Raw genomic sequence first — 14,228 nt, 5'->3', positions numbered from 1 at the left:
TTACATATGAACATTTTAATTCGGCATTTATTGACTGTCTATGATGTGAATCGCTCTTTGGTATGTAGTATGGGACACAAGCTCTACATTGCTATCTACAGAATAAATAAGCTCTACACTGCTGTCTACAAAAGTGATGACTAAAGTCTTTATATACATCATGATGATTTAAGTCTTTATATACATCATTTTTGTCGTTTAGAAATCTTCCTTATTATAATAACAACTTGGATGGAATATAATTGGCAATAACTGATCTGATTCTAGAAGAAAAATATGGGGCTTTGGCACCCAATGGAGTTAAAAGTCTCCTTCTTCATTAATCTATGTGCATGACCTCTTTGGTATTTTGTAATCTCAGTGAGTCTCATTTCCTTCATCTATTAAATAGTGAAAATAATAACTTTTCTTAAGGCTGTTAGGAGAATTAAATAGGATAATGTGCATAAGATTATACCCAATAAGTATTAGTTTTCTTTCTCAAAGTAAAATATTTGGGCCTTGCCAATTTTAGTCTAAGTGAGAATTATCAACTTTATGATTGTCAAAGATGGGTTATGAATTAGTGAAAAATGACTTAAAAACTGTGTAGCCATGCTGTTGTTTCAAATGTGATCTCTATGCAGACATGGGCCATATCTGTTTTGTTCAACAGTGCCTAGGACAATGAAAGTGATAATAATACACCTACTATCACCTTAGACTGTGGAAGGATGTTATGGCCAGTAGAAGACTGCAATTCTTGGGTGAAAAGTGTGCAGAATTCTCTAATGTGCTCATTTCAAGTTTTTGTTTTATCAAAGTTACAAGTTCATGTTTAAAAATCATTATAGTTCACAAAGGTAAAATTATGACAAAAGTACAGGATTTTAAAAAATATTTGCAGCCAATATTCTGATAACTCTCTGAATCTAAACTGAATCTCTAAACTCTTAGACTGTAGTCTAAATAGCAGTAGTATTTTCTTTCACCTATTTAGAAAATTAAAATATTATTAAAGAAGCCATATACAACTGAATATGTTGGATGGAAGATATTTTATTTCAAGCATAATTAGGTATTAACTTAAGTTTATTCCTTTTAGTAGATTTAGTGAAAACTTAGTCATCTGATTGAATGAATATATCAATCTTCTTTAAAAACTTATTATGAAATAAATAGATGAAAGAAGTATTAAAGTTGAAATAGTAACTTCTCACACATAAAAATGTTTTACATTCTACCAAATACAATATCATTAAGACAAGCTTGTGTTGTAATTATTATCTCTATTGAGATATGATGGGGCTAATAAATGATATTATAAAGGCAGGAAGATTCCAAAGAGAAAGGGAAGAAAAAAAGATGAGCTACTATGTTACCAAACCTACAAGTCAGGTAAGATACTTCTCTTCCCCTAGGAAGGAGTACTGGCCTGATGAGGGAAGGGGAATGGATGGTACAGCGAGAGCCTGGGTATATTATTCCAGTGAAAGAACTCCTCCTGGAAGAAAATACCTGGAATGAGGGGATGGTGGTAAGTGTTCTTCCCAACAATTACCATTTTAAAGATGGGAAAACTAAGTCTAAGAGTAGATTGACTAGCTTCAAGTATTACAAGTAAAAGGTGATAGAACTGGGAGTAAACCAGATGGTTTATTTCAGGTTTATCAGAGGGCCCTTATTAATGAGGTACACGATATAGTATCCTAGAATCACAGTAAAACCAGGACCTATACATGTAAAAGTCAGAGCCGAATATCATAAATTTGCAGCTTTCTTTATATTTGCTTTGTGATGAGGTAATGAACTTATTAGAATAAAAGTATTGTATATATTTTTATTTAGTGAGTACTCAAATGGTGCATACATCTGAATTAAATGACTGAAATATCTCAGTTATTAAGAAGCTATCATTGGAGACGTAGCAGAGTGTACATATGTTTATGCACACAGATATTTAACAGAAACACAGTAAAGAGGTTCAATTATATTCATGCTGCAGTATGGAGGTTACCAGAGAGTTAGTGAATGAGGAATTTAATCACTATTATTTTGTAGAGTGTAAATGATTGAGAAAAACTTACAGAAAGAGGTGATCTGAAGGTCAGTTCAAAGGAGAGAATGATTTTTAGCTGTTTCCAGAGAGCTTTTGGTACATTTTAGAGAGGGCTACAAAATCCAAGAATGAGAACCATGTCCCACCAGGACAACTGGTGGGTCTGCACATTTCAAAGAAGCAATAGCATGGTGAATGAAGTCTGTACCTCACTACACTCTGGGCAATAAAATGTTTTAAGAGTCAGGTTCCATAATATGAGTTTGTAACATCTTATCTATAATTTGTGGGTAGATGGGCAAAGGCTTGGCCTTAATCACACATATAAAAACACGTTAACAGGATCATGTTTGGTTTTAACCCCAGTCTCTATTTTAGTACCTGCATTGCTTATCCTTACTGAAACTTGCTTTCCTCATCTGTAAGGGAAGTACTTTATGAACTGTGACATACTAATTAATTTTAGTTTTGAATCATGGCTCTTCTTTAAGGTTTTCTTTGTTCTAGTTTAGTGTCATTTGAGGGTGAACACTGGACAAGGCACATATAGAAAAACACAGGGTATTTCCTGCCTCCCAGGAGTTTTAAGAAAAGAGAGAACAGTTTTTAGAGGCTTAGCACTTATTCCACCCTTGGATGTTTCCCTACTAACATGGTTTCTAAAATTACTCATCTGTGTGGAGCTCAATAAATATTTCTCCACTGACTAACATAAGACAGGCAGATCAAATAATTAGATGTAACACTTTCATTCGTACAATATAGCATGTTATCTTACACATGAAAATTGCAAAATAATGTTCAAAGAGTAACCAAACTGGCTTTTAGAATCTAGCTGTGTCAGTCAGTTTTGGTTTATTATCTCTCTCCTCTGCCTGCTGTATCTTGTATTTATTTATGTAATCTTCATGTATAACTTCTAAACTATAAGAGCTAGCCACTATGGCTTTGAATGTAATGAAGTCACAGAATGATTAAGGAATTGTTTTCTAATGCAACTCTCCCTAAACCTCAAAACATTAGAATAATTCTATAGTCCTCCATTTGTCTCAGTTACTGCTTAGAGCACTAATGCAGCAGGTTGTGTGCCTAGGCATTATGGGGTACTTGCTTTCACTGTTGAGCTTTCTAACACTACAAATAAAACATAGATTATTCAGAAAGTACAAAGGTTCAACATCTTCCCACAAAATCGTTGATGAAGTTATTTCATTAATTAGCTCTTAAAAACAAAACAACTGATAGCAACAGGATACCTATTGATTTATGAGATAAAAAATTTCCTTTGAAAAGATAAATATTGATGCCAATACACTGGTGATGAAGTGGAGCCTAGGGTGTGGGGATGAGGCCAGCTAGCAGGCATTGTCTGAGTCAGGACCTTGAGCTGGGTCAGGAGGAATAGACCTTATTGATCATTGATCCTGGGGGTGAATGACAACATCCTGTGAGATGTCTGAGTCAGTTCTGAAGTAGGTTCTCGTTCAAGTTGGGCAAACATGTAAGAGCAATATATAATTGCTTGGGCACCAGCCCAACCTGGAGTTGATGCTTAGGATGAGGTAGGTAGACAGAGACTAAAGGATCAATTTTTTAAACCAATGAGAAAATCGCTGAAGTTGCTCTACTCAGGGCAGGCGTTGCGGGGTGCAGAGTACAACTGAGGAGTGGTTTATCCTTAATTCTTAAGTGTGCTAAAAGTAGACGTGTAGTTTTATTATATGGTATTTTGGGTCAGTAATGATAGTCTTACATACATGTCTGCTTCTATATGTTACTTATACATTATATATATTACATATGTGTATCTATATATTACATTAGTTCATACATGTACATTGTATAAAATTTAGAAGAATCAAAAGGGGTATAGTGAAAAGTTAGTCTCTACTCCTCTCTATGCCTCCCAGCCACCAATTTCCCTCCTGGAAGGTGAATTACAATTGCCAGTCTCTCACTTCCTCCTTTCATGCTCTTTGTTCTAGCCGATTAATCTCCCCAAGCCCAAGGGCTCCTGCTCAGAAATTTTCCAGCTTCTGCATTTTCCTGTCTGGTTAAATTTAACTTTATTTACCTATCTTTCAAAGCCTCAATGTTTTATTTATTCTTCTTTAATTTCTTTTTTCCAGTTCTCCTAACAAGCTCCCTATGTCTCATTCCTACAGGTACTTGTTCTCACTTCTCATTCATGATCTTCTCTCTTCTCTAGTCTATCTGAAATTTCTGCTTCTTTGAGACTGAAGTCAGACCCTATTTCTTCTGACTGCTCCACCCACCCCCATTGATTTCCTTCTTCTCTGAACTCCTAGGCATCTACAAAGTGGGTTATGCTTCAATATCCCAAAATGATACCAAAATATGTTAAATAAAATATTAAGTTGCATTATTTGGCTGGAACTATATAAATCCAAAGAGGCAAAGAGGTTAGCTCAAAGCTATCAGCTGTTACAATTATCTTTGGTTAATGAAAAAAATTAACATACAGAATTTTTCAAAATATGGTTCTTGCGGGGAAAGAGAAAAAGGAGTACTTGCTGGGGAGAAGTTGCAAACCACTAACTGTACACACATCTAGTACCTAACTATGTAGTCAAGTGGTTGAGAGCATGACCTTTGAAGTCAGGCACACCTAGGCTTGACACTCTCTGATCTTTTGGAGCCTTGGTTTCTCAACAAGGAAATGAGTTAGCAAGTAAAGCACTCAGCACAACGCCTACTGTATGGTAAATGTTCAATAAATGTTATGTGTTATTGTTGTTGTTGTTAAATCTTATTTGCTATTTTGTAAGGTTTGTCTCCTGTGTTGGGCAGAATAGTTGACCCTCTTGCCCCTCCAAATGTCCACATCCTAATCACCAGAGCCTCTGAATATTACCTTACATGGCAAAAGGGACTTTGCCGATGTGATTAAATCAAAGATATTAAAATAGGGAACTTATTCTGGATTATCAGGTAGACCCAGTATAATCACAAGGATCCTTTATAGATGGAAGACGAAGGCAGAAGATTCAGGGAAGAAGAATCCGTGTCAGAGTTAGAGTGATTTGATGTGAGAAGGAGTCAATGTGCTGTTCAGGCTATGAAGATGGAAGAAGAGCCAAGGAATACTGGCATCTAAAAAGAAGCTGGAAAACAAAGGGATTGTCTCCCAGAGCCAGCAGAAAGGCTTTTAGCCCAGTAAGATCTGGTTCAGATTTGTGAGCCCTAGCATTGTAAGATAATAAGTTTGTGTTGTTTTAAGGCACTAAGGTAGTGGTAATTAATAAAGCATCAATAGGAAATGAGTGTACCTCCCCAGCTGAAGACCAATTTCGTAAAGCTCATAGTGTCCGGAGTAGTGTGGGATGGGAACATAAATGAAAAAATTGGGTTTACTGAGGGTTCCAGCAGAGAGGCACAGCAACTTGTAAATTGCCCTTTATAGTGAAGAAGAGGAAATCAGAGTTAGCTACAAGCCAGGTCTCTTTCTAAATGTGGATTTCCATTACAATATAAATTGAAAATACTGGGGAAATTCCCTATCTCACTGCCCGGGAAAGATGCCAACAGGCCATAAATTCACCTATACTCCAGTCAGGTTTTCCCCCTAAGTGTCCTTGCCTCCCTTACTTACTGCTAATTTACAAGATCAGTAATAATCACTATCATGCACTGGGTGCACAGTCTGTGTCAGGCATTGTGCTAAAGGTTTTGTACACATTATCATATTTAATCCTCACAAAATTCCCATGGTGGTAAAAAGAAATGTGGTACCTTGTTTTTCAAAGTTCAGGTCATGAGTCTCAGTGGAAATTGAAATCAGTTTGGTGAGGATTGACAAGGAATTTTTTTTTTTTTTTTTGCGTACATGGGCCTCTCCCGTTGTGGAGCACAGGCTCAGCAGTCATGGCTCACGGGCCCAGCCGCTCCGCGGCATGTGGGATCCTCCCGGACCAAGGCCTGAACCCGTGTCCCCTGCATCGACAGGCAGACTCTCAACCACTGGGGAAGCCCCGACAAGGAATTTTAAACAATAAAATACAGTAGAAAAATACCAGTGTACTGCATAAAATGAATAAGTATATTTTCATAAAATTTGGTTTCAGTTATACATATAACAAAGACTCTCAAGTTACAGGTGAGTCTTAATTGATAAAATATATATGTATTGGGTTGTGCTGTAGAACATATTTCTTTTTTTTTTTTTTTCTTGCGGTACGCGGGCCTCTCACAGTTGTGGCCTCTCCCCTTGCGGAGCACAGGCTCCGGACACGCAGGCTCAGCGGCCATGGCTCACGGGCCTAGCCGCTCCGCGGCATGTCGGATCTTCCCAGACCAGGGCACGAACCCGTGTCCCCTGCATCGGCAGGCAGACTCTCAACCACTGCGCCACCAAGGAAGCCCTGTAGAACATATTTCTTATAGTGGGTTACATTAAAAAACTTTTAAACCCACCAGTAAAGTGGTTAAGAGTATAGGCTCTGGCAAAAAGGTTACCTTGGTTTAATCCTAGTTCTTTGTCTTACTAGCTCTGTGACCTTGAGTGGGTTACTTGTTCTCTCACACAGTTACTTTGTCTCCTTGGGGCTCACCTCAAAGGGTCTTTTTGAGGATTAAATGGATGAATCTAAGTAAAGCAGTTTGAACGGTGCTTTAGTAGCAAACACTCAGTTACTGTTACTTTCCCAATGTTACCTGGTTAGCAAGTGGCAGAACTGGGCAGATTCCTGTTCTGTCTGATAAAGTTTAGTCTTGAGTTTGAAATCAAAGGTAATTTCAAGCTGACTTAGGTGTCCCGTCAAAACAAACAAAGAACAAAATAAGTCTGCCTTTACAATAATTTACCAGCAAATTAAAAAGATGGGAACCCTCATCTTCTCAGGAAGTTGGCCTATGTTGGCAGAGTCTTGTCTCTGAGAGAGTACAGGTTTCCTGTCTTGTTCTGCTCTGAGTTACAGGAGAAGAATATGTGGAAGGCACTAGGTTGTTTGACATATAGAACAAACTGGTGACTCACATAAAACTTTACCGTAGGATCACCATATAAATGTTTACATCTAAAAGGAATCAGGTAAAGGAGGAAATCATGGAAGAATCTGGAGGGAGGCCTTCAGCTAAAAGTTTGTGAGATGACTGCTTTTGTTATTGGTTGTATTTGTCTTTTGTTTTTTTCTGCTCTGTTTCCTCCCTCTGCTCCAGCAGGCAGCTGAGGCATTTTATCAATTTCTTAAAAAATTTTCTGATGCTACCTGGTATTACGTGATTTGAGTGTTGGTTGAAATATATAGCCAGGCTATACTGCTTTCACAGGGTCTGAAAATTTCAGAATTTAAGAAGCTAATGAGTTTCTTAAGTTATGCGTAAACCTTAGTTGCTGAAAATTATTCTGGGCCTTTAAAATGCTGATTTTTATATTCAGCCAACAGCCAATTTAAAAATGAATTCCATACTACCTCCAATTTGCTTGATTGTAGAGTAATTTTATATCTAGTTAAGGTTTTGTTGGAATATGTATTTCTAGATTTTACGGTTTGGAAAGTGTGTGAATCCAGCCTCTCTACCAGGATGTGGCAGGGAGTTAGCAGTGTTTTGAACCATCAGGGAAAGGAAGTAGATATATTCAGCACCCTGCCCCATCTCAACACATTCATTTTCTCATCTTAGTAGTGGTAATCTTTCATTTGTTATTTTGGTTTGAACGTTGTTTGTAGCATATGGCCCTAATGCCTTAGAGCCCTAAGTAGAAGGGAAAGTAGTGCTAATAATTCTCTGACGGAGACGTACCCCTTCTTCCCCCACTTCTTTGTTCTTGAAAGATATGATTTCTCTTTTATTATTTATTTATACTTTTTAAAAGAGCAGTTTGAGGTTCACAGCAAAATTGTGGGGAAGGTACAGGAATTTCCCTTATACTCACTGCCCCTGCACATGCATAGCCTCCTCTATTATCAGCATCCCCCGACCAGAGTGGTTCATTTATTACACCTGTTTAACGTACACTAACACATCATAATCATTCAGAGTCCATAGTTTACATCTGTTTACATGACATAGTTTACATTGCAGTTCATTCTTGGTATTACACATCTCACACCAGTCAGAATGGCCATCATCAAAAAATCTAGAAACAAAAAATGCTGGAGAGGGTGTGGAGAAAAGGGAACACTCTTGCACTGCGGGTGGGAATGTGAATTGGTACAGCCACTGTGGAGAACAGTATGGAGGTTCCTTAAAAAACTACAAATAGAACTACCATATGACCCAGCAATCCCACTCCTGGGCATACACCCTGAGAAAACCATAATTCAAAAAGAGTCATTTACCAAAATGTTCATTGCACCTCTATTTACAATAGCCAGGAGATGGAAACAACCTAAGTGTCCATAATCGGATGAATGGATAAAGAATATATGGCACATATATACAGTGGAATATTACTCAGCCATAAAAAGAAACGAAACTGAGCTATTCGTAATGAGGTGGATGGACCTAGAGTCTGTCATACAGAGTGAAGTAAGTCGGAAAGAGAAAGACAGATACCGTATGCTAACTCATATATATGGAATTTAAGAAAAAGAAATGTCATGAAGAACCTAGGGGTAAGACAGGAATAAAGACACAGACCTACTAGAGAATGAACTTGAGGATATGGGGAGGGGGAATGGTAAGCCATGACAAAGTGAATGGCATGGACATATATACACTACCAAACGTAAAATAGATAGCTAGTGGGAAGCAGCCGCATGGCACAGGGAGATCAGCTCGGTGCTTTGTGACCACCTAGAGGTGTGGGATAGGGAAGGTGGGAGGGAGGGAGACGCAAGAGGGAAGAGATATGGGAACATATGTATATGTATAACTGATTCACTTTGGTATAAAGCGGAAACTAACACACCATTGTAAAGCAATTATACTCCAATAAAGATGTAAAAAAAAAAAAAGAACACTTGAACAATTGCATTTTTTGTTTTTGTTTTTGATATTTTAGTTTAAAATTTATTTCCTGCCCCCAATCATCCATTAAGCCCCCAGGAGAAGGAAAAGTGGATGTGACTAGAAATAGAGAGAAACTTTCTTCACGACAATAGCCATGGCAAGCTTAGGCACTTTTGGTGAAATCTCTCTGTGAAGTACTGGCAGAGGAATAAAAGTCAAACTGACACAGAAGTATTGCTTTTTTTTTTTTCTTTTACATCTATATTGCAGTATAATTGCTTTACAATGGTGTGTTAGTTTCTGCTTTATAACAAAGTGAATCAGTTATACATATACATATGTTCCCATATCTCTTCCCTCTTGCGTCTCCCTCCCTCCCACCCTCCCTATCCCACCTCTCTAGCTGGTCACAAAGCACCGAGCTGATCTCCCTGTGCTATGTGGCTGCTTCTCACAAGCTACTTATTTTATGATTGGTAGTGTATATATGCCCATGCCTCTCTCTCTCTTTGTCACAGCTTATCCTTGCCTCCCCATATCCTCAAGTTCATTCTCTAGTAGGTCTGTGTCTTTATTCCTGTCTTACCCCCAGGTTTTTCATGACATTTTTTTTTCTTAAATTCCATATATATGCGTTAGCATACGGTATTTGTCTTTCTCTTTCTGACTTACTTCACTCTGTATGACAGACTCTACGTCTATGCACCTCATTACAAATAGCTGAATTTCATTTCTTTTTATGGCTGAGTAATATTCCACTGTATATATGTGCACATATTCTTTATCCATTCATCCGATTATGGACACTTAGGTTGTTTCCATCTCCTGGCTATTGTAAATAGAGGTGCAATGAACATTTTGGTAAATGACTCTTTTTGAATTATGGTTTTCTCAGGGTGTATGCCCAGGAGTGGGATTGCTGGGTCATATGGTAGTTCTATTTGTAGTTTTTTAAGGAACCTCCATACTGTTCTCCACAGTGGCTGTACCAATTCACATTCCCACCCGCAGTGCAAGAGTGTTCCCTTTTCTCCACACCCTCTCCAGCATTTATTGTTTCAAGATTTTTTGATGATGGCCTTTCTGACTGATGTGAGATGATATCTCATTGTAGTTTTGATTTGCATTTCCCCAATGATTAATGATGTTGAGCATTCTTTCATGTGTTTGTTGGCAGTCTGTATAACTTCTTTGGAGAATTGTCTATTTAGGTCTTCTGCCCATTTTTGGATTTCGTTGTTTTTTTTTTGTTGTTGTTATTGAGCTGCATGAGCTTCTTATAAATTTTGGACATTAATCCCTTGTCACTTGCTTCATTTGCAATATTTTCCCCCATTCTGATGGTTGTCTTTTGGTCTTGTTTATGGTTTCCTTTGCTGTGCAAAAGCTTTGAAGTTTCATTAGGTCCCATTTGTTTATTTTTGTTTTTATTTCCATTTCTCTAGGAGGTGGGTCAAAAAGGATCTTGCTGTGATTTATGTCATAGAGTGTCCTGCCTATGTTTTCCTCTAAGAGTTTGATAGTGTCTGGCCTTACATTTAGGTCTTTAATCCATTTTGAGCTTATTTTTATGTATGCTGTTAGGGAGTGATCTAATCTCATACTTTGACATGTACCTGTCCAGTTTTTCCAGCACAACTTATTGAAGAGGCTGTCCTTTCTCCACTGTACATTCCTGCCTCCTTTATCAAAGATAAGGTGACCATATGTGCGTGGGTTTATCTGTGGGCTTTCTATCCTGTTCCATTGATCTATCTTTCTGTTTTTGTGCCAGTACCATGCTGTCTTGATTACTGTAGCTTTGGAGTAGAGTATGAACTCAGGTAGCCTGATTCCTCCAGCTCCGTTTTTCGTTCTCAAGGTAGCTTTGGCTATTTGGGGTCTTTTGTGTTTTACAAACTGTGAAATTTTTACTTCTAGTTCTGTGAAAAATGCCAGTGATAGTTTGATAGGGATTGCATTGAATCTGTAGATTGCTTTGGGTAGTAGAGTCATTTTCACAATGTTGATTCTTCCAATCCAAGAACATGGTATATCTCTCCATCTATTTGTATCATCTGTAATTTCTTACATCAGTGTCTTATAATTTTCTTCATATAGGTCTTTTGTCTCCTTAGGTAGGTTTATTCCTAGATATTTTATTCTTTTTGTTGCAATGGTAAATGGGAGTGTTTTCTTGATTTCACTTTCAGATTTTTCATCATTAGTGTATAGGAATGCAAGAGATTTCTGTGCATTAATTTTGTATCCTGCAACTTTACCAAATTCATTGATTAGTTCTAGTAGTTTTCTGGTAGCATCTTTAGGATTCTCTATGTATAGTATCATGTCATCTGCAAACAGTGACAGCTTTACTTCTTCTTTTCCGATTTGGATTCCTTTTATTTCCTTTTCTTCTCTGATTGCTGTGGCTAAAACTTCCAAAACTATGTTGAATAAGAGTGGTGGGAGTGGGCAACCTTGTCTTTTTCCTGATCTTAGTGGAAATTCTTTCAGTTTTTCACCATTGAGTATGGTGTTGGCTGTGGGTTTGTCATATATGGCCTTTATTATGTTGAGGAAAGTTCCCTCTATGCCTATTTTCTGCAGGGTTTTTATCATAAATGGGTGTTGAATTTTGTCGAAAGCTTTCTCTGCATCTATTGAGATGACCATATGGTTTTTCTCCTTCAATCTGTTAATATGGTGTATCACATTGATTGATTTGCATATATTGAAGAATTCTTGCATTCCTGGAATAAACCCCACTTGATCATGGTGTATGATCCTTTGAATGTGCTGTTGGATTGTGTTTGCTAGTATTTTGTTCAGGATTTTTGCATCTATGTTCATCAGTTATATTGGCCTGTAGTTTCCTTTCTTTGTGACATCCTTGTCTGGTTTTGGTATCAGGGTGATGGTGGCCTCGTAGAATGAGTTTGGGAGTGTTCCTCCCTCTGCTGTATTTTGGAAGAGTTTGAGAAGGATAGGTGTTAGCTCTTCTCTAAATGTTTGATAGAATTCGCCTGTGAAGCCATCTGGTCCTGGGTTTTTGATTGTTGGAAGATTTTTAATCACAGTTTCAATTTCAGTGCTTGTGATTGGTCTGTTCATATTTTCTGTTTTTTCCTGATTCAGTCTTGGCAGCTTGTGCATTTCTAGGAATTTGTCCACTTCTTCCATGTTGTCCATTTTATTGGCATAGAGTTGTTTGTAGTAATCTCTCATGATCTTTTGTATTTCTGCAGTGTCAGTTATTACTTCTCCTTTTTCATTTCTGATTCTATTGATTTGACTCTTCTCCCTTTTTTTCTTGATGAGTCTGGCTAATGGTTTATCAATTTTGTTTATCTTCTCAAAGAACCAGCTTTCAGTTTTATTGATCTTTGCTATCGTTTCCTTCATTTCTTTTTCATTTATTTCTGATCTGATCTTTATGATTTCTGTCCTTCTGCTAACTTTGGGTTTTTTTTCTTCTTCTTTCTCTAATTGCTTTAGAGGCAAGTTTAGGTTGTTTATTCGAGATGTTTCCTGTTTCTTAAGGTAGGATTGTATTGCTATAAACTTCCCTCTTAGAAGTGCTTTTGCTGCATCCCATAAGTTTTGGGTCGTCGTGTCTCCATTGTCATTTGTTTCTAGGTATTTTTTGATTTCCTCTTTGATTTCTTCAGTGATCACTTCGTTATTAAGTAGTGCACTGTTTAGCCTCCATGTGATTGTATTTTTTACAGATCTTTTCCTGTAATTGAAGTCTAGTCTCATAGCGTTTTGGTCGGAAAAGATACTTGATACAATTTCAATTTCCTTAAATTTACCAAGGCTTGATTTGTGACCCAAGATATGATCTATCCTGGAGAATGTTCCACGAGCACTTGAGAAAAATGTGTATTCTGTTGTTTTTGGATTGAATGTCCTATAAATATCAATTAAGTCCATCTTGTTTAATGTATCATTTAAAGCTTGTGTTTCCTTATTTATTTTCATTTTGGATGATCTGTCCATTGGTGAAGGTGGGGTGTTAAAGTCCCCTACTCTGAATGTGTTACTGTCGATTTCTCCTTTTATGGCTATTAGTATTTGCCTTATGTATTGAGGTGCTTCTATGTTGGGTGCATGAATATTTACAATTGTTATATCTTCTTCTTGGATCGATCCCTTGATCATTTTGTAGTGTCCTTCTTTGTCTCTTCTAATAGTCTTTATTTTAAAGTCTATTTTGTCTGATATGAGAATTGCTACTCCAGCTTTCTTTTGGTTTCCATTTGCATGGAATATCTTTTTCAATCCCCTTACTTTTAGTCTGTATGTGTCTCTAGGTCTGAAGTGGGTCTCTTGTAGACAGCATATATATGGGTCTTGTTTTTGTATCCATTCAGCCAATCTGTGTCTTTTGGTGGGAGCATTTAGTCTATTTACATTTAAGGTAATTTTCTATATGTATGTTCCTATTCCCATTTTCTTAATTGTTTTGGGTTCGTTTTTGTAGGTCTTTTCCTTCTGTTGGGTTTCTTGCCTAGAGAAATTCCTTTAGCCTTTGTTGTAAAGCTGGTTTGGTGGTGCTGAACTCTCTCAGCTTTTGCTTGTCTCTAAAGCTTTTAATTGCTCCATCAAATCTGAATGAGATCCTTGCTGGGTAGAGTAATCTTGGTTGTAGGTTCTTCTCCTTCATCGCTTTAAATATGTCCTGCCAGTTCCTTCTGGCTTGCAGAGTTTCTGCTGAAAGATCAGCTTTTACCCTTATGGGGATTCCCTTGTGTGTTATTTGTTGTTTTTCCCTTGCTGCTTTTAATATGTTTTCTTTGAATTTAATTTTTGACAGTTTCATTAATATGTGTCTTGGCATATTTCTCCTTCGATTTATCCTGTATGAGACTCTGTGCTTCCTGGAGTTGAGTAACTATTTCCTTTCCCATATTAGGGAAGTTTTCAACTATAATCTCTTCAAATATTTTCTCAGTCCCTTTCTTTTTCTCTTCTTCTTCTGGAACCCCTATAATTTGAATGTTGGTGCGTTTAATGTTGTCCCAGATGTCTCTGAGACTGTCCTCAGTTCTTTTCATTCTTTTCTCTTTATTCTGCTCGCAGTAGTTATTTCCACTATTTTATCTTCCAGGTCACTTATCCATTCTTCTGCCTGTTATTCTGCTATTAATCCCATCTAGAGTATTTTTAATTTCATTTCTTGTATTGTTCATCGTTGTTTGTTTCATCTTTAGTTCTTTTAAGTCCTTGTTAAATGTTTCTTGCATTTTGTCTATTCTATTTCCAAGATATTGGATCATCTTTACTATCATTA

At 37.2% G+C, this 14,228-nt stretch overlaps 1 long non-coding RNA gene across 5 annotated transcripts in view; it reads left to right on the top strand.

Annotated features, from left to right (window-relative positions):
• The window catches only part of LOC115850919 (uncharacterized), a 30,257-nt gene that overhangs the window by 8,439 nt on the left and 7,590 nt on the right, over positions 1-14,228 (top strand). For 4 of the 5 annotated variants that reach the window (XR_009559500.2, XR_009559498.2, XR_009559496.2 and 1 more), the window contains one exon: positions 1,401-1,516. The exons of the other annotated variant lie outside the window; for it this stretch is intronic. This is a non-coding gene — a long non-coding RNA (uncharacterized lncRNA). The remainder of the gene's footprint in view (positions 1-1,400; positions 1,517-14,228) is intronic. 5 annotated transcript variants of the gene reach the window in all.

Source organism: Globicephala melas, chromosome 17 (assembly GCF_963455315.2).
Source record: "Globicephala melas chromosome 17, mGloMel1.2, whole genome shotgun sequence".
In the NCBI taxonomy this organism is placed as follows: Eukaryota; Metazoa; Chordata; class Mammalia; order Artiodactyla; family Delphinidae; genus Globicephala; species Globicephala melas.
The sequence above is the reverse complement of the archived record's forward strand: the minus strand, read 5'-3'. Positions and strand labels throughout refer to the sequence as shown.